The sequence below is a fragment of the Tamandua tetradactyla genome, chromosome 4 (genome assembly GCF_023851605.1).
Source record: "Tamandua tetradactyla isolate mTamTet1 chromosome 4, mTamTet1.pri, whole genome shotgun sequence".
Lineage (NCBI taxonomy): Eukaryota > Metazoa > Chordata > Mammalia > Pilosa > Myrmecophagidae > Tamandua > Tamandua tetradactyla.
Window position 1 is genome coordinate 164,998,469 of NC_135330.1, and position 21,170 is coordinate 165,019,638.

General features: G+C 36.3%; 1 long non-coding RNA gene across 4 annotated transcripts in view; it reads left to right on the forward strand.

Annotated features, from left to right (window-relative positions):
• The first annotated feature begins 11,156 nt into the window (after nucleotides 1-11,156).
• Nucleotides 11,157-21,170, forward strand: part of LOC143681485 (uncharacterized) — a 320,995-nt gene continuing 310,981 nt past the window's right edge. For 3 of the 4 annotated variants that reach the window (XR_013174673.1, XR_013174676.1, XR_013174675.1), the window contains exon 1: nucleotides 11,157-11,277. This is a non-coding gene — a long non-coding RNA (uncharacterized LOC143681485). The remainder of the gene's footprint in view (nucleotides 11,278-21,170) is intronic. The other variant, XR_013174674.1, reaches the window with a different exon arrangement.

The window sequence follows — 21,170 nt, forward strand, 5'->3', positions numbered from 1 at the left end:
TCACAAATGTGACTTCCTAATTGTTGGTCTTCAGTTCTCATCCCACTTAATTTCTCTGTAGGTTTAGTTAACATGCCTCTTCCTACCTCATACTCTTTCTGGGACTCATATCATGCTAAACTTTCCTGGTCTCTTCCTACTTCTACGAGCATCCTCATAGAATGCTCCCTTAAGCATCCTTCTTTCTCAGTCTTATTCAAAGATTTCTGCCTTTGAGATTTGTTTCTAGGATCCTATCTCTCCTCTCCTTCCACATTTTCCTTCTTGCTCTGCTTATTTATTATTTATTTATTATTACTTATTTATTTATTACTTTCTCTTTATTACTTTATTTATTATTACTTATTTATTATTTAGCCTTTTTGTTTGAGCTTTAAAGGAAATTGCCTTTTTAATTATTATATTATTGCCTTTTATTTATTAGTAAAACCTGCTGGTTTGTAGAAAGAAATCATTGTTCAATGCTTTAGCATATGCTGATTCTGGGTAGTGTTTTCTCAGGGGAAGAATCCCTGGCCACGTATGGTCAAATGTGTTTCTCATATAATCACAACCTAGACCATTTGATATCAGGACTGGGGAATTATAGGACTAACTGGTGTTTATGTCTTATTTGTAATATAATTTGTGATAATAATATCAGGAGTCATTAAATACATATAGAATGCAAAATAAAAAGAAAATAATATGCTGTCAAGGAACAAGAAGCTGCAGATACTCATTTAAAATTCATTTTATTAGGTCAAACCATATGGCCATTTTGATCTGCAAAAGTAGCAGTTTCAAATGGTTAAATCTGATAACTTCAAACTCATACTGTAAGTATAAAGAAATATTACTTTGTAATATTAATTATGTTCTGGAAGCTCTTTTGAGTGAGCGGGTGAAAAAACTCTGGCTTGTCTAAAGGGCAATTTTACTCACTATGTTATTGTGAGGGTTATTTCCTTTATGCAAAGAAATCCAAATTGTCCCGATCCTATAGTCCTGACCACAGATACTTCATGTTACCTAGAAATATCTTGAAAGCTAGTGATGGATTTTAAGAGGACCTAGATTCTGCTACCTAGTTCCTTTCCCTTGTGATTATGACTTTATTTAGCTCTCATATATTTTGTTTACCTTTTGGAAAATGAGAATAATAACACCTTTCCTTGCAGCTCAGGGCCATTCTGAGGACAAATGAGGAAAAATGTGGTATATAAGCATTTATTTAGTCAGCATCCTTTATTTATTCTCAGATAAACACTGTATCTGGTTTCTGTTCTTGGAGGGTATATATAGCCTAGTGGAACAGTCAGATTCACAGACAATTACACTTCAGGCTAATAAATGCAATGAAAGAGCCATCCGGAATGCAGTAGAGCTCAGAATACAGAGCTGTCACTGGGGGTTTCACAGAGAGAAAGGTGGGGACTCTGGGCTGGCATAGGTTCAGAATTTCAAAAAGAAATTTATTTTTAATACAGTTTAAAGTTATGAAACTGAACCTTGGTTTGAATGTCTTTAAGTTTAATTTATTAATCGCTTGAATTGAGCTTTATGAATGTATATTTGCCAAATAGCATTCCTAAGCATTGAAGGAAGGGTCATCTTTCGTCTAAAAAAAAGTTGTTGAGTGCCTATTACATGCTGAGCGTTATGCTAGGTTCTGCTTGAAATATGGAAAGAAATAATAATCATTTTACTCAACATGTTATCACTTACTTTAGAATACTAATGCTTTAAGGCAGAATGAAAGAAGTACAATAATAGGGGTATGAGTATTATGTTATGAAAACCGAAGCAAAAAGTGCCCATAACACATGGAAGGTTTCAAAGAAGACAGAATAGAGCTTTATCTGGATCTTGAAGTGTGAGTGGGCCATGAAAATGAAGCGAATAGCATCAGCAGAGCCTGGGAAGCATGAAATGACATACGTAATCTGAGTAGTTGGGATGGCTGGAGTGTAGAATGTGTGGAGAGATGTAGTAGGAAAGTAGGTTGAAAACAGAGAGAGATAAAATTGAGGCATTGACCTTTAATGTCTGTGCTAAGATTCTTATCAGAGCATTCTGGTTTTCCCTCCCTCTCTTAACAATAGAAGATCTGGGAACACATTTGTACTCTTTACGTAAAACGATAATAAACTCCATGGTTGTGTCCTTAGCAGAAACTTTAAGGACATCCTTGGTTGGAGAATGACTTGAACGGTGGTAAGAGGAGATAAGTTAGGATTCTATTGCTCAAAGCCACTGAACAGATAACGAGAAAACTTTAGTTCAAGATTGATGAAGAAAGCACATACTAACATCTTCCTTTCTTACACAAATATCATAAAAATATATAAAATGGAAGATTAAAAACAGCAACAAATATATATCTCCACTAAAAGAAGAAAGCAGATGGAAAGCAGATGACATTAAGTAGAACTACAGAAGAGCATGAGAGAAAATTCTCTTACATGAAAAAGGAAGTCATTGGGGAATTACGAAAACCCAAGGAAGTTCATCATCATGAAGGGATCACAATTACTTAACAAATACAAGAATTTGCTCCTGAGGAAATAAAGATAAGAGAATCATTTGAAAATATTTAATATCTTCAAGGTGATAAATGTATTCACATTTAAAGAACAGAAAACAAAAACAGATGCTTACATAAAAGAATACACGTTTATGAAGAGCCTGTTTAGAGATCTCGAAAATAAAAAAAAATTATTGAAGTGGAAAACATAGCCAATGTGCTAAATAACAGCTTGGAAACAGCTTAGTAATAAATCAGTGACCTGGAAGATAAATTTAAGGAATTTTTCCAGAATGCAGCACAGAGATGAAGATATGGAAAATATGATACAAAATTTAAGATATATGAAGAATGAATGCATAATTTCCTGTGTCCATCTAATGAGATGAAAGAATAGAAGGTAAAAAGGCAATAAAGGAGTAAAAGGAGAGGAATGGGGATGTAAAGGAAATGGTTGAATATGTGAGAAACTTGGGAGTAAATGCTAGAGCTCTTGTCAAATATCTGGATATACAGTGTGAAAATGGAGGACTTGGAGAGGATCCCAAGGGAGTAAATAGGTAGGTGGTGGTACTTATGAATATACAAGGAGAAAGGAATTTGTGGACAAAACACTTGTTTGATTTTGTATCTTTTAGGGTTATAGATACCAAGGAATATCTATGTGGAATTCTTACCCAGTACTAGAAACTTAGGTCTGAGAGAAGAGACAGGGAAGAGATAGCATGGAGGTGATACTTGAAGAAATTCGAATGGATGATATAATGGTAAATGTAATAAAATGTGGTGTGAAGAATCTGTTTGATATGCAGTTATTGTACTAAGTGGTTTAGCTTTATTGAATTAAAGCTGATTGTGGTACAAATAGGTCTGCCCTATTAAAAATTTATCACAGTTAAGATAAAAGGCAACACATTTTGTGTTATCTACCTGTTCTTTTTCTTTTTTTCTTTTCTTTTTTTGACTTGGGTAGGCACCCGGAATTGAACCCTGGTCTCTGGCATGGCAGGCGAGAACTCTGCCTGCTGAGCCACCGTGGCCCGCCCTATCTGTTCTTTTTCATATTCCATGTTTGGCTTATGTTGTTTAGGTTATGATTGCTATGCTAATTAACCATTGATTTCGCTTTTCTATGTAAACAGAATGTTTTTCCAAATAAACAATAGTGTGAGTTTTTGCTCTAACCCTCACCCCCAAAGAAATGCATGATTAAAGTATCATGACTACTAAATTACTCAAACAAGGGTCCCCTAAATAACCCAGTGACAACATCCTTAAAACCTTATTTCAGGATCTGACTTCAGTCTTCTAACAGGATTAGAATTATCATAGTCACCACTGTCTAGAAAGGGTGAGGAGAGTACTTGATTTTTTTAGAGTTGTTCTTTGTTTTGGGTTTGAAAAACATGCTTTTTTCATGGGGTAGCGGGCATGTAAGTAAAATGTTTTTTTCTGTGGCATCTCATTGCATTCTGTTGTGTGTCTTTTTTAAAATTTTTTTGCATGGGCAGGCACTGGGAATCAAACCTGGGTCTCTGGTATGGCAGGCAAGAACTCTGCCTGCTGAGCCACCATGGCCTGCTGTGGTGTGTGTCTTTTGAGATAGGTTTTTATTTATTTATTTATTTTTAATCATAGCAGTGTACAATATTTTCTTTGATTTCTGCCTAGGTGATATATTTAATCATAGTGCTCTGTCTGGAAAATGGCATAGAAATAATAGTATAGGATGATGATTTTAGAAGGGTATTTGTAATGATATCTGATGCATCCATAGCTAAATAATTTTTTTCCTATCCTGAGACTGTATCATTATAAGTACTACTGCATGAAATGTTGTGCTTAGATCATTCTGTTGTGGTAAATTCTTCTCAGCAGAAGTTCTGAATCTGCCAGGGTTGACAATTTTTTTTATTCAGAGTTGCTAGCGGGGGTCTTTTTAGTAGAAGAGTTTAGATATATTACACATGAGTTCTTAAATATGTATAAAACTGGGCAAACATTTTATAGTCTTGTTGGCATTCTAAGATACATGATTTGAGTCCTGGGAGACACAGTACTTAATCTTCAGTGGTGCCCCAGGGAAGATACCCGGTGTTTTACTGTGGCTGTTGCAGATACCCTTGTAGTAAGGTGTTATCCCGTTGTCTTGGGGAGGAGTCATTTCCAATGGGATTAGGTTTTCTTTGCAAGCAGGTTTTGAAAATCCAGAAAGCACCCATGAGAGTTAGACTACCCATCTGCTTCTTTGTCATGTGTAAGCCAAGTGTGTTTTATCTGTATATAAAACATATTCTTCACATGGGGGTAAGCACATTTTCCAAGGATACCCATGTATGGATGATTTTAAGAGTTTGTAGTAGCGTGCTGCTTTCACAATTCTCAACTTTCACATTTATTCTTTTCTAAAATTGCCTGAGAAAGTGCCAGCTTTACATATTCCTTCCCTCACCATCTGAAGTGTTAATATGGTACATTGCCCCAGGATGTAGAAACCTTCCAGGCACCAAAGAAAGGGATGATTAGAAATATTAGTTTTGGAGGAAGTCTCCTTTAATGATTAATCAAGGTACCTTAAACCTGGCGGGTTTCCTGTCTTTCTTTATATTACATGTATTTCTGATAAGGATGAAGCTTATCCCTGGCAACATAGGTTATTGATGTTGATTCTTTAAAAAATAGCAGTTGTGTTTTTGGGACTAACACATTTTTAAGATACATTATATCAAACCACAGATAAATATTTCATGTGATTCCTTTCAAATTCAGGCAAGTTATTCAATAAGGTAATTAAAACCTATTTTATTAAAGCATGTCATGAAATATTGATTTCATTTAAAGTTGATCCTCATTGTATTTTGTCTCATATAAGATTTAATATTTTATACTTGCTATTACCAAAAAATTAACTTTTAAACTTATAATGAAAAATGTTAAGTGGTAATTTAACATAAGGGAATGTTTTAGTTTCCTAGGCTGTTCCAGCAAATACCATAAAATGGATTGGTTTAAACAATGGGAATTTATTAACTTACAGTTTTGAGGCCAGAGAAATGTCCAAATCAAGGCATCATCAATGCAATGCTTTTTTTTTTTTCCACTGAAGACTGGCTGCTGGCAATCCTTGGTGCCTCTGTCACATGGCAAGGCACATGGCGACTTCTGCTAGTGTTTGACTTCTCTTCCAGGTTTTGTTGATTTCAGCTTCTTGCTTCTGTGCCTTGTACTCTCGTTCTCTCTCTCTCCCTCACCCCCCCTTCATTTCATTTATAAAGGACTATAGTAGAAGGATTACGACACATCCTGAATGAGTTGGTTCACATCTTAGCTGAAGTATCCTCATCAAAAGTTCCTTCTTATAGGTTTACTCTCACAGTAATAATTAAATTTAAGAACATGATTTTGTGGGGTGCATACAACTTTAAACCACCATAGGAGGTATGTGAGTTTTTTTTTTCCCAAAATTCTTTTAGAAGGAATGTGAGGAAAGTATTCTGAAGAACGCTAGAAAAAGACTTTCTTGAAACACTACCTAGGGTTTATCCCAGAGTTCTCAGTTGGTTCTTGTTCATACAGGCTTACCTCTTTTGGTGTAATAAACATGTTGCTTTTAAAGTCCCAAGATTTTCCTTGTATTGTCTCTGGGTTGTCTTCTGAAGCTCACTGCTTAGTTTATGAACAGCTATATCGGGGGCTGGTTTCCAGTGGATAATTGTTTCTTTCGTTCCAAAGATTTCCTTTTGCAGTGACAAATGCCATGAAGGGTGTATTGCTAGTCAAGACGGTTAGGTTAGGCAATGGTAACAAGTGATACCAAAATCTTAATGGCTTATAATAGCAAAGATGTATTTTTGGGCATGCTACATGTGCACAAATGGGTCAGCTGTAGCTGGGATCCATGTTGTGTTCTCTCACCAATGAATCAATCTCTGTCTGGGGTGTTCCCTTTGTGGTAGTGGGAAAAGAGAGCTGGCACACTGCATGTTAGCTCCCAGAGCTTTTCCTGGGATTAGCGCATCACTTCTGCTCACATTTCATTGACCAGAGCAAGTACATGGGCCAAACTTGATGTCAGTGGGAGTGAGGAAGTATAATCCTCCCCTGGGGGCAGGCAGTGAATATTTATGAATACAGTAACACAGTCTACCACAAGGTAGGGATGTGTGTATATGTCAGTGTGTGTGTGTGTGTGTGTGTGTGTGTGTGTGTGTGTGTGTGTGTGTGTGTGTGTTAGCCATTTGCTTTCTTGCAAACAACAGGAATCAATGCTGGTTCCCTTAAACAGAAAAATGACTTTTTGGAGAGTATTGGGGCCCAGAATTGATGGGGATGGGTGTTGCAGGACCAGAACCATATTTGAAAGCCATACAGACAGCAGGGTCCTGAGAAGGCAGTCCCCTCATTTATTGGCAGGGGCAGTATATAGTCAGAACTTTGCCACTGCTGGACAGTGTATGGCCATCCCCAGTCACTTCTGTAGCTCTTGTGAATAAAGGCTGACCACCTATCTGATTGACAGAGCCAAGACCAAGCAGGGTGACCTCTCTCTAGGGCTTTGGTAATGAGAGGTGCGACAACGAGTCCTGCCAAAATTGAACATAACTGGAGATGACACCCCCAATCCAAGAAAGATTGGAGACGGGGTAGACAAACACGCACACACTAAATGAACAACCAGTGTCTACTACATAATGGATTGAGTGGTTGTGAAGCAAGTTCTAGCAATTATTTACCCATTTCTCTTCTATCCCTTATGTGAGACTCCTTTTTGGTCAACAAACCTTTAGAGTGTTCTGACCTCCCTCCATTCCTCCCACCCACCTGGTTTCCTGTTGTAGTCCCTGTTATAATTGGAGGGCTAAACCTCTAGTTTTGTCCACCAGTAACATATGGAGAAAACTCTCTCCTCTCTAAGCTTTCTGCACTAAAGTCTGATGTATAAGGCTCTTGAAACCTCTAGGGTCCATCAACTGGGAATATAAAAATCCCTTTTAGTAGTATAGATCTCTTAATTTGGTACCTTTAAAGGAGATGCGTTAGCAAGCAGTCTTTGAATTTGCAAAAACTAGGTTCAGATCCTTGCCATTTATCTCTCTGAACTAAAATTTTCACATCTGAAAATGAAGATTTTTTTAAAGCACTTTCATTTTTTAAATTTCACTGCTCATTTTATTATTACATATTTTTTAATTTTTAAGTGGTTCACAATATCATCACAGAACTGTGCATTTATCATCACAATTGCTTTTTTCTTTTTTGTGATAAATAACATATATACAAAAAGCAATAAATTTCAAATCACATTGCAACAATTAATTCTAGAACAAATTTCAGAGTTTGTTATGGATTACAATTCTAAAATTTTAGGTTTTTACTTCTAGATGCTCTAAGATACTAGAGACTAAAAGAAATATCAATATAATGATTCAGCAGTCATACTCATTTATTAAACCCTGCCTTTTCTGTATAACTCCACCATCATCTTTGCTCTTTCTCCTACTCTTTAGGGGTATTTTAGCCTATGCCCATTCTAACTTTTTCATGTTTCAGGGGGATGTTTTCATGGGATGGGGGATGGAACTAGTTGGTGTTCTGGAGAGGCTGGCCCCTCTGCATTTTGGACTTAACTGATCCAGGGACCCATCTGGAGATTGTAGGTTTCTGGAAAGTTACCCTAGTGCATGGAACTTTTGTGAAGTCTTATATAACACTCTAGGTGTTCTTTATGATTGATAGGAATGGTTTTGGTTGGAATTTGGCAAGCTGTGATAGGTAGCAATATCTAACTGAGGCTTACATAAGAGTAATCTCCAGAGTAGCCTCTCGACTCTATTTGAACTCTCTCAACCACCGATACCTTAGAAAATGAAATTTTTAATGCATATCTTGGAGGGATTTTTGAAGATTGTATAAGATTACGTCTGTAAAGTGTGCAGAGTAGGCACATATAAATAGTAGCAATTATTAGGAAAGAGGCATCTTTAACACTTCTCTTTCCCCTCTGCCAGATGGTTTCCCCCATTGTAGTATTTGTTCAAAAGAAAGGATTTGGGTCTATTTTTGAATTGGCTTTTGGGGGCTTCAGAGTGCCATGTGCTCCATCTTTCTTCATAGCCCGAGGATGTCCCATGTGACTCGTCTGGCCTAAATCAAACAGGGTTGGAAGAGGCCAGATCTTGTACAGAACAGATTGGAGCATTATCTGCCAGGCTACCAGGTCATTTACTGAGCTGTAGTGCTTTGCAAATATGCAGCATCTTGAGGAAAGGTTTATTAGACAATCTTTGCTATCTCCTCACACTAATGCTGCATTAATCATGCTGAATCGTGCAAGTACTCAAGTGTTTCACGAGTAGGTAATGAATAAAATGCTATATGCGCGTGTCATATGCTATATGAGGATTTTTATGGAAACTAGGAACAAGTCTATGAAAATTTCTATGAAAGGAGTATGAAAATTTCTCTTCAGCCCTATATTTAAATATAGGCCCAAATATGTGTATGTGTGCAAATGTGTGTGTGTTCGCATATGTATAGGAAGTACTTGATGATTAAAATTTTATTGTTTTATTGTAGGCTTAGTTTGAATATAAAGCTTAAAAGTTAATACTGAAAATATTTCCAAGTGTCATTAATACTTAACATCATTTTTCAGTTAGAAAGAATAACTGCATTACAAAATTTAACATATCAGAAAGTTTTACTGGCAGTAATACTGTGTTTCTTAAACTTTGGTTGCCTTGGTTACTCTTGGAATGTTCAGATGGATAATCTGGGCCTATAGACAATGAGCACTAGTCCCTCATTTATTTTGGGCCCATGATGGTGCTAATTAACCATTCTCTGAGGCATGGAAGGAGGAGATACAAGTATTGTGTGCAGAAGGAAATATGGCTATGGTAGCCAGCAGTTTGGGTAATTTCTGAGCCCCTATAAGAAGTAGCATAATTGATAAGGGGAATCATTATCTTTAAGACAAAAATGAGTCCTTCTTTGGATGTTTCTGATGCACAAAGCATATCTTTGAACAGTTGTTTAAAGTTACTATTTTAGACTAGAAAACAGAGAACACCTAATGATCCTAGTATGTGTCTGTTATTTTTTCTGTAATTATTGTTCTTAGAGATAACCAGCACTGCAAGTGACATGTTCATATACCACTTTTGAACAGATAGTGGTTCTCACGTGTTTATCTATTTATGGCCTTCTGTTGTACCTAGCCCTATGAAGGGCTGCAACCTTATCCTAGAATCAGAATTGCAGACTTAAGATGAAACGTGAGAGTTTGCTGAACTCCCCGCTGTTTTTCAGATCAGGAGACTAAGGGTCAGAGAAATGGGATTTCAACTTGAATTCCAGGACAGTGTTCTTCTCTTGTTCTGATTTTGATTGAACCTTTTCCAGGTAAACCAAAATCCTTTATTTAAGTAACACTGCTGTAGGAAAATTGTTTGGTAGGATTGGAATTTTCAAAGTTGTCTTGGTAGAGATATAGACTCACTGAGTCGAAAGGAACCTTGGGCAAGCAAATAATCCATCATACTGCTTCCAGGCAGCAAGAGTGATTTAGTACTGTGCATGCCCTCTGTGGAGTGAGTTGCTAATGGTGTATCATGGGAACAGAGGTTCAGAGCACAGCAGAAACTTTCAGCAAATGATCCCTTTCTTACTTACACAGTATAAAGATTCTGGAAAAGACAAATAATCTCCTTGTCACTTACACAGCACAAAGAGTCCAAAAGAGCAGGGGATGAACAAGTCGCATCATGGCCTGTTTCCTGGGGTGGCCAGAACTGCTACCTGTCAGGGTCGGTGGATGGCAGCTCTGCGTGCCCCACATTGTGCCAGAGATGAGAGACAAAACTATACTGAGTGTGGTTCTTATCCACTTTGGGGTGGGGGAGAGCAGGGCGTGGTACAGAGACCTTGTTGCTGAGAATTCCTTTTCTGGTAAGCATCTGTGGCTCCTTGTTCCTGGTTGGTTTCTGGATTTAAATTCTGGCCAGGCGTTTGCATTAGACCTAATATCTCCCCCAGGTTGTGGAATAGCCCGCAATAGAAAAGGTGAGGGTAGTAAAAGACTAGAAGATGACTGATTAGCAGGTATTTGTGACTTCCTCAGAGAAGGTGGGGGTAGATAAGGTCTGGGTGATGGCTGCTGTTTTGCTTTGCTAATGCTGTGGGAATGCAGTATACCAGAAACTGATTGACTTTTACATAGAGGATTTATAAGGTTACAAACTCACAGTTCTAAGGCTGTGAAAATGTCCAAATTAAGGTATCCAGAGAACGATGCTTTGACTTTGAATAAAGGCCACTAACAGCTGAAACACTTCTATCAGCTGGGATGGTGTGTGACTGGCATCTGCTGATCCTTATTTCTGGTTCATTGTTTTCAGCTTATGATTCCATTGGCTTTCTCTCTAAGCGTCTATGGGTTTTTACTTAGCTTCTCTGGGGCAAACTCTGGATTTCATCTCTTAGCTTAGCAACTCCAGACATCTGTGTCTTGGTTTCATCTCTCTGCTTTCTGTTGGCTCTGAGTTCTCTCTATGGTTTCTGCCTTTTATTCTCTTCATAGAGGGTTCCAATAAAAGGATTATGACCTGCCTTGAATGGGCAGGTCACATCTCCATGGAAACATCCTAATCAAAAGATCCCACCCACAATCGGGTGGGTCACATCTCCATGGAAACAACCTACTCAAGAGGTCCCACTCACAAGAGGTCTGTATCCACAAGATTGGTTTAGAAGAACATGACTTTTCCGAGGTACAGAACAGTTTTAAATCAGCACAGTTGCTTAACAGGTGTCTGATTTTCCTAAAATGCTCTTCTGATTTCCTTCTAACAATGAGCTCCCAAAATGCGTGGGGACGCAGATATGAGGAGAGTAAGGATCAGAAGCGAGGTTATTTGTCTAAAAGCCTGATTCATTTTTTAGTATATATTTTCAACCCACCTGGTTAGAATTATTGCTTATAGTATTGTCAAAGGATGGGAGGATGACTATGAGGAAGAATCAGTACTTGTGTATGATAATAATACCCCGATTTCTGTTTTGAAGTGTTTCCACCTACATGGCCATCACATAATCTGTACTAATGATAACTAAAGTGTTTGACTAACAGTTAAATAATGCAAACAAGAGCTAAAAACAAGGCACAAGAAGGGAATGGCTTGTCTGTCACTTTATATTCAGTCTTCACAATGAGGTGAAGAAGCTGTTATTGTCACCACTTTACAGGTGAATTCCCTTGGAATTGGGAAGGTTTAGTAACCTTCGTAAGGTGAAGTTAATAAATGGTGACACCTGGATTCGAACCTGGGTTGATACCTCCAAAGGAAGGGAGAACTTTAAACGGACAATAACAATGTGATACAGCATAGCTCAGACTCCTTACCTTTTCTTCCTCTTGCTTAAAAGTAAGTCCTTTCATGTGAGCATTTTAGTGAGCTGTTTCTGTAGGAGCAGCAATGGTGCCAAGGAATTTTCTTAAGTTTGCAAATTTCCTGAAGTTTAAAAATGGTGGGAGAGTGAATTTTTTTAAAGTAAGCTGGCAAAAAGCTGATAAATGAGGAAAAACTTAAGATTCAGATTGATAAAGGCCTCACTGGAACTCTGGGGAGGAGCTCAGTGCTAGGAAAGAGGAAAATGGGGATGAGAAAGTAGCCAACTCATTTAATTGCATAATTAATAGGTACAGAAAATGGGAGAAATCCAAACAGCAAAATAATGAATTTGGAAGTCCAAATACCAAAATGCTGAATTAGGAATTGACAAGTCAGGACTTAATGTAGCACAGAAACTTGGTGGAATATCTGAAAGTACAAACGTGAGATTAAAGACATATTTAACACATATACCTAAGCCAAAGAGGTTGTATTGAAATTATTAAAAAATAATGGGGCTTCTCCTCCTTTGGAGAATGTCTGCACTCATTTTCCCTTAAGGGTGTATTTTTGCTCCACATTAAAGTTTTGAGCTGTAAAATATACATACATATGTGTGTGTGTGTGTGTGTGTGTGTGGGCGCACACGCGCATGCATGGTTAGTCAGGGTTCTCTCAAGAAACAGAACCAAAAGGAGAGATCTGTAAATGTGAGATTTATAGAGGTGTCTCATGCAACTGTGGGAACGGAGGAGTCCAAAGGCTATGAAGCTGGTGATGGTGCTGAAGGGTCTGGACAAACTTTACAGGACAGGCTCGTTGGCTGAAGAAGCAGGGAAAGAGTCTCTCTTCTTTCTTAAAAGCCTTCAACTGGCTTTTTTTAAGAACTTTTTTTATCGTGTCATATAACATATATACGAAGCAAAGAAAGAAAAAAGCAATAGTTTTTAAAAGCACTCTTCAACAAGTAGTTACAGGACAGAGCCCAGATTTAGTCATAGGCTACCATGCCATCCTCTCAGATTTTTCCTTCTAACTGCTCCAGAATATAGGAGGCTAGAAGGAGTAAATATTTTTTATCATCACAATTGACTTTTTTCCCCCTTTTTGTGAAAAATAACATAAATACACAAAAACAATAAATTTCAAAGTACTGCACAACAATTAGTTGTAGAATGTATTTCAGAGTTTGGTATGGGTTGCAAGTCCACAATTTTAGGTTTTTACTTCTAGCTGCTCTAAGATTCTGGAGACTAAAGTAAATATCAATTTAATGATTCAGCAATCATATTCGTTTGTTAAACCCAATCTTCTCTGTATAACTCCACCATCACCTTTGATCTTTCTGTCCCACTCTTTATGGATCTTTGGATTATGGCCCTTCTAATTTTTTCATGTTGGAAGGGGCTCTCAATAATATGGGGCAGGAAGATGGAACTAGCTGATGTTCCAGAGAGGGTTGGCCCTCTAGGTTTTAGGACTTACGTGGTCCAGGGACCCATCTGGAGGTTATCAACTGACTTTTATCTTGTTGTGGATGTAATCAGCCACGGATGCAATCAACTAACCGATGAATTAATCAGCCAGCCATGAAATTTCCTTGCAGCCGTGGTCAGGCCAGTGCTTGCCTGACAAACAACTGGGCATAATTATTTGGCAAGTCGACACCAGAACCTAACCATCACAATATATATATATAGGAAGATTTCATCTCAGGCTAGGCTGTGATGAGATGATTTAAATTATACCCACATATAAATTAGGTGAGTAGGTTTTCATGAAAAAATGTAGATGTTAGATTCTTGGAGAGATAGTTTTAGATCAACAATGACAGAAATGCTCAAATGTTCAACTAAAAAGCCAGTATTATGTTATTAATATGAAATGTTAGGGAAGGTGGTTGAGGACAAAATACCAGTGGACATGGGACCCTGATTTTTCACAGATTTGTTATTAGCTACTTCTTTCCCTATTCTTCCATTTACACCTTCTCATGCCCATTTTTTGCAGCTGTTCTCCATGATTAGTTTCACAGTTCAGTGTTGGCATAGTGTGGTCAAGATAATCTTTTCTTTTCTTTCTTTTTTTTGGTCATAGGAAAGCATGGCCCAAGCTGCAGTGGTTGTTCTTATGGAATAGAGTATGTTCAGTTTTGTTAACACTCTTTTATTAGCATCCAATAAGTTTGCTCAGGCCTTGCTGGCTACTTGAGTATTGAGTATCTTTTCCTTGATGTTATTCTTCTCTCATGGACCTCCAGCCAGTCTCACAATATATTAGAACTTATTTGGCAAATTGTAAGTTTTGTTTTCTGGTCTTCATGCAAAAGTACGATTTTTCTGTAACTTACACAGCAGAAGTTCCCAGACTTCATTGGTTCTTGGAACCCTTAGCTTTTCAGTTATTTTTTTTTTCTGGTGTTCCTAGGCCAGAAGAGATACTTAAGGACTTCTTATGAAGTATTTAGGTTCAAAAACTTAATGAATATATATGTCCTAACAATTACCTATTTGAAAAATCAATATGTTAGTTGAAAGAAAAAAGTATTTTAATTCTTATATCACTGCAGTTACTTATACATGAAATGTGATGAACACTTTACAACTTCTCAAACCTTGGAATCACATTGGACAGCGTCACCCTCATTTTCTTGTTCCAGTTGATGTCATTTTGTATTTTACTTTGCTTTTTATCACAACTGCTGAAAACCAAGCTTTGTAAGATATGACATCATCAAAAAGTGTAGCATTTCTGCTGTTGCTGTTTTAGGAACGTAGTCATGCTTTTATCTGTCTTTACAAATTATTATTAATAATCACTCTTTATAGTGTCTTTTAAAACTTTCCTGAAATAATCACTGAAGAGTTTGACCTGTATGTGTTTCATATAGAACTTGTTTCTAATTTTTAGAGAAGATCTGGTATGGTTAGACATGAAAAGGAGAGGGCAGAAAAATACAACAAATTTTTCGTCAATTTCTAAAGGTATTGCTTGCCTTGTTTTAAAATATTAGACAAATAATGGAAGTTTTGACATAAGGAACATTAGGTGCTTACTTTTTGCCAAAATACCAAGCACTTTACTTGGTATCATATCATTTTAATCTCCTTAATACTCTTCATTCAACCATTTACTCAACAATCACGTGTTGAGTGGTTGCTATGTCCTAAACATTGTCGTTAGGTCTCCAGATATGGATGTGAGCAAAATAGCTTATAACCTATTGGCAGACAGGCAGTGAACTAATAAAGGAATAGGTATTAAAAATAATAGCAGAGATAAATATTGTAATTAAAAAAATAAATCAGATTAAAAGGAGAGAGAATGACGGAGATATGTTATATAGGGTGGTCAGAGATAGAACCCTGTGGAATAAGTGGTTTTATTTCCATTTTCCTGTTGAAAAAACCGAGTCTCAGAGAGATTAGGTGACTTGTCTATATGTGGAACTTTGACATTTTTCAAAATGTGTGAATCGACATGTTGTTGTGTCCAGGTACCTGAAACTTTATAACATTAACTCCCATGTGTAAAGAACTTGAGAACTATAGAAAGATCGTTTAAATACTTACCAAGTGGATAAAACTTATAGAAAGATCATTTAAATACTTATCAAGGGGATAAAACTTGTTACAATAAGGATGGAATCATTGAATACCCAACATGCATTGCCTAGTGTGATAGAGCAAAATGATTTCTTTGAGTACACGCAAGACTTGGCTACTGTAGTACACTTTTTGAAGAAGTAAATTCTCTGGATGAAAGGATATTGGGACCAGGGGACAATAATATATACTTAGTTCAAGAAAGAGAGATCTTTTTCTTTTTAATTGATTGATGGTAAATAAGAAAAACATCAATTGAGAATCAAATTGCAAACAAGCAATTTAATTTCTCTTCCTGTGAAAGAAAACTAAAATATTCCATTCACATGACTTTTAAATATAGGAAAGGGATCATGGAATAAAGACAACATATAAGGGGTAGAAATGTATTTAATTATCATTATTATACCCAGTTAAGTGGAAAATAGAGCAAGAGAGTGATGGACAGAAGGAGGCTTAGCAAGCTTCAAGGAAAATGTGTTAGCTGTAGGAAAATCACACTTGTCACACTGTGTTTTGGGCATCAGAGTAAATTATCACCTATTAACACTACTCTTGGAAGGTTTTCAGCAGATAAGAATAGTTCTCAGTTCCTTGGTGCTTTGGAAATAGCATGAAAATGTAAGTATATAAATACAAGTTCACATTTATTTATTTATTCTCAATCTTCTTTTTAATTAAAATATATTATGGGAAAATTCTAAGCATATAGAATGGTATTAAATGAAAAGTATCCATCTTCCCAACTCCAGTCCCACTCCCCAGAGGTGATTACTTATTAATTTATAATATTATATATATTTATTTTGATTTAAGTCTATATATGTATTTAAATAAAGAAATAAATAATGGGTTACATATTTAACCCATAAGCCATCAACTTTGTTGATTGTATAGTACCTATTTAGTCCAAACCATGAGAGCTGAATTTTTCTAACACACTGTCTCCTCTCCATTCTGAAATTTTTAATATGTTATTAATTCAGAGTATTCATTTGGGCTTTCTAACTTTAATACAAATTAACATTTGATACTATTCTTGGATTTCAAATTAATTTATTTCAATTACTTTAGAATCATCAGAATGTAAATGTTCAAATTCTTTTCTAAATTACACTTAGAGTTAAAAATGGAAACCAGTAAATAGCATTGAAATATGATAGTAAATATTATTCGCTATAGATGAATGATTTACCTTCAGAGAAGAATATAAAACTGTGAAATTGAACACTTACTTCTGATGTACAAGAATTTCACAAATGTCTAAGGATGTCAATCAAAGGATTTTTTTTCTATCACTCTTCCTTTTTCAAAAATATATGTTAGTTTTTCAGAATCAGCCCAAGATTTCAACTTGCTTCAAATTTAGACCATGGCTTTTGGGTACAACTTACTAGTTTTTTTGGAGTTTCTAATGGTTTTGCTTTATGATTGTTGACGCAATGAATGTAAAACTTCTTCTCCATAATGTTAAATCTTCCAGTTTAAAATAATGGCTTTTATTAAAAAGAGTCTATTATTTTTTTTTGAAGATATTATTTTTGGAGTAACTACCTTCTAAGAACACTTTTTGCATACCCGCCATACTAGAATTTTTCATGGCACTCCTGGGTTACTTTAGCAAACTTCAAGGGAACTGTGTTAGCTATTGCTAATGTAAAACTGAATATACAGTTAAGTGCATAGCTATGTTTCTTTTTGTTTGTTTACTTTCAGAGTATTTTATTTGCACTTTATTACATTTATTACCTGTGGATCTTAACCACTTAAGAATTTTTCTAGTTATTGTTAAATTAACTGTTACCAAATCAAATGAAATTAATGTCAAACTTAACATTTTATTGTTTTTATTTAATTTTATCCTGAACATGTTCACTTCATATTTTATATTCTGGTTGTGAAGGAAAGTTATCAAAGTGATCTTTCTGATGTAAGAAGATATGTACTTGGTGAAAAAGGACATTTTCTGTGATTAGATTTTTCTGAATAAATAAAAGCAAAGAATCAAGTCATTCAACTTGAAATTTAAAAATATGAAAATGCCTTCTCAAGTCCCTTGCAAATGAAAATGACTATTGTAATTTCTACACAATTCTGTGATGGTGGATAAAAATTTTCTTAGTTTTCCAATCTTTTTTTTTTTAAATTAGAGAACTTGTAGGTTGACAGAAAAATCATGTAAAAGAAAACAGGATTCCAATGTTTGTGCCCCCTCCCATTATTAACACTTTGCATTAGTGTGGAACCTTTGTTACAATTGATGAAAAACTATTATAATTGCGCTATTAAATATAATCCATAGTTTATATTTGGGTGTATTTAGTCTGGTACAATTGTTCTAATTCATGACAGAACATTTTAATAATTGAACTATTAACTATAGTCCATCATTTACAACAGAATTCACTGTCTTGCACAGCCCTATGTTTTATCTTTTAATTTTTATTCTAGTAACATATGCACAACCTAAAATTTCCTCTTTTAACAACATTCACATGTTTAATTCAGTGCTGTTAATTAAAACACCCACAATGTTGTAGAACCATAACCACCATCCATTTTCAAAACTTTACAATCAACCTAAAAAGAAATTCTGTACAAATTAAGCATTAACTCACCATTCTTTATCGCCAACTTAACCCCTGGTCTATATTCTGAATCTGAAATATAACATATATGCAAAAAAGCAATATATTTCAAAGTATACTGTAAGAAGTAGTTATAGAACAGATTTCAGAGTTTGGTCTGGGTTACAGATCCACAATTTTAGCTTTTTCCTTCTAGCTGCTCCAAGACACTGGAGACTGAAAGAAATATCAATATAATGATTCAGCAGTCATACTCATTTTGTTAAACCCTATCTTGTCTGTTATAGCTTCTCCTTTGATCCTTCTCCCAGTCTTTAGGGGTACTTGGACTATGCCCATTCTAACTTTTTCATGTTTGAAAGGGCTGTTGACAATATGGAATAGGGAGACAGAACTAGTTGATGTTCTGGAGAGGCTAGCCTCTCTGGATTTCAAGACTTATCTGGCCTAGGAACCCGTCTGGAGGTTATAAGTTTCTGGAAAGTAATCTTAGCATGTGAAACTTTTGTAGAATCTCAGATAAAGTCGTAGATGTTCTTTAAGGTTGACAGGAATGGTTTTGGTTGGGGTTTGGCAAATTCTGGTAAATGGCAACATTTAGCTAAAGCTTGTATAAGTGTAGCCTTCAGAATAGCCTCTCTAGTATATTTAAACTCTCTTAGCCACTGATATTATATTGTTACATTTCTTTTCCCTCTTTTGGTCAGTAAGGCATTGTCTATCCAAGATGCTAGGGCCACACTCATCCCTGGGAGTCATGTCCACTTTGCTAGGGAGACTTTCACCACTAGATATCCTGTCCCACGTAGGGGGTGGAGAGGATTTATTATTTTCCTTTCAGAGTTGGGCAGAGAGAGGGTGAGAGAGAGGCCTCATCTGAGCAACAAAAGAGGTTTTCTGGAAGTAACTCTTAGATATAATTATAGGTAGACTTAGTTTCTCATGGTATAGGAATAAGCTTCACTAGAGTAATCCTCAAAATCAAGGGCTTGACCTATTAACTTGGGAGTCCCTAATGTTTGAGACACTCTCACGGTTTTTCCCGGTGGTAATGTTTAATAGTTTCATATTTTTCTCCTGCGCCTCAAGGGGCTTTGCCAATACTTTTAAATTATCTGCTCAATGTACATTGGGATGTATCAGGTATCACATTAAGCTATTTAGAACTGTAAAATCTCATCCCCATTCTGGACTCCAAGTGTTTGGATTGTTTAATTGAATTAGGAGATTAGTTTGAGCTTCCTTTGATTTGTGGTTCTTAGTTCTGTATCTTCTATGATGTTTTAATTTTTTCCCTTTTTTGAACCATAAGTTCCTGTCTTTTAGTCTGGTGACTTTTACTGATATCTGGGCATCTGATTATTTTGATGTGTTAATTCTGAATGTCATTCACTCTCTCTTGTCTAGGGTTTGATTATTAATTGACTTTGTGCTAAGACTCTTCTGTTATGATTGGTTCAACTCATTCTGGACCTTTAGAGTAGCCCAGATTAACTGTTCAGATCTTTCCCTGGGTATGCGGAACAATTTTCAAGATTGCAATTTTTATGCAATTGCTTTACTTCTAGGAGAAAGCTTTTTTCCCTATATTTCTTTTCTGACAATCTTCATTTTGTGTGTGTGTGTGTGTGTGTGTGTGTATGTGTGTCTCTCTGTGTGTATGTGTGTGCAGAATTTTCTCCCGGCTTCTATGATTTGTTTAAAGTGTTTCTCTCACCCAGTGCCTCCTTTTTCTTATACATTTCAGTTTTGGGACATGTCCTGTCTTATAGTAGTTCAGTTTCTGTCCCCAGCTCTCTTTTTTTCTGTGAGGCTTTTTTGTCTCTGGTTTCTTCCCCTATTAGGGTATTCCACCTTGGCGACCTTGATGGGGTCGATCCAGAAAGGTCCATTTAGTGTTTCGGTTGTCCAACAGAGACTGGATTGAGTGTGCACACGTCTTTCCAACAGTCATCTCTCCCCCTTGAGACACTCTTGTATGTAGCACTCATCAGCTGCTTGTGTTCTGCCTTGGGTGTCTATGAGCTTAGGTCCCTGTGCCATACTATGCATGGGGTTCTAACTTATTGCTATAAGCATCTCCATAATCTGCACCCACGGCAGAGGTAGGTAGATCATGTTGCCTCTGAGTGACTTCAGCCATGAGGAGGAGGTGTCTGGACTGGTGGGTCTGGGATGGAAATCTACCTGATCTTGGAGATTCTTTTTCTTTGATTCAATATTTGTGTATTCCTCCTCCAGCCTCTATCACTCTCCAGAATTCCAAGAAAGTGAGTTTTTTTTGTTTTTTTTTTTTGTATGCTGTATGGCATGGGTCACATTTCATTCTTTTTCCATGTGAGAATCTGTTATTGCAGTACTGTTTGTTGACTTTTGTTTGTTTGCTTGCTTGTTTGTTTATTTTGGGGAGTGTGTGGGCTGAGAGTTGAACCCGGGTCTCCTGCATGGCAGGCACAAATTCTTTCATGAACTACCCTTGCACCCCTGATATGTTTTTTTCCTTAAGATTTATATTTTAAATTCAGTATATTATTACATTAAGAGAGAAACCATACAGTCATCTTGACAGAGGGGTAAATTTATTCAGTAAATGTAAATTTGTATTTGCTCTTTGGAAAAATATGATAACATCTTTAACAATACAAAGGAATTTTCTTAACCTGAAAAGTGTATATCCAAAAACTAGCACTAACATCATTCTTACTGATGAGGTTTTAGAATTTACAATTAGGAACAAGTCAAGGATCTTCTCTGCTTTCTTATGATATTGGCTTGGTGATCCCAGCCAGTGCTTTTAGGAGTCTGAGTTTACATTTCCTGGAGGATTTGTGTTAGTGAAGTCATGCAGTATCTATCCTTTTGTGTCTGGCTTATTTCACTCAGCATTATGTCCTCAAATTTCATCCATGTTGCCATATATTTCAGGACCTCATTTCTTCCTACTGCTGCATATTATTTCATCGTATGTGTATACCACCGTTTGTTTATCCACTCGTCTGCTGATGGGCACTTGGACTCTTTCTATTTTTGGCAATTGTGAATTATACCGTCATGAACATTAGTGTGCAAATATCTGTTT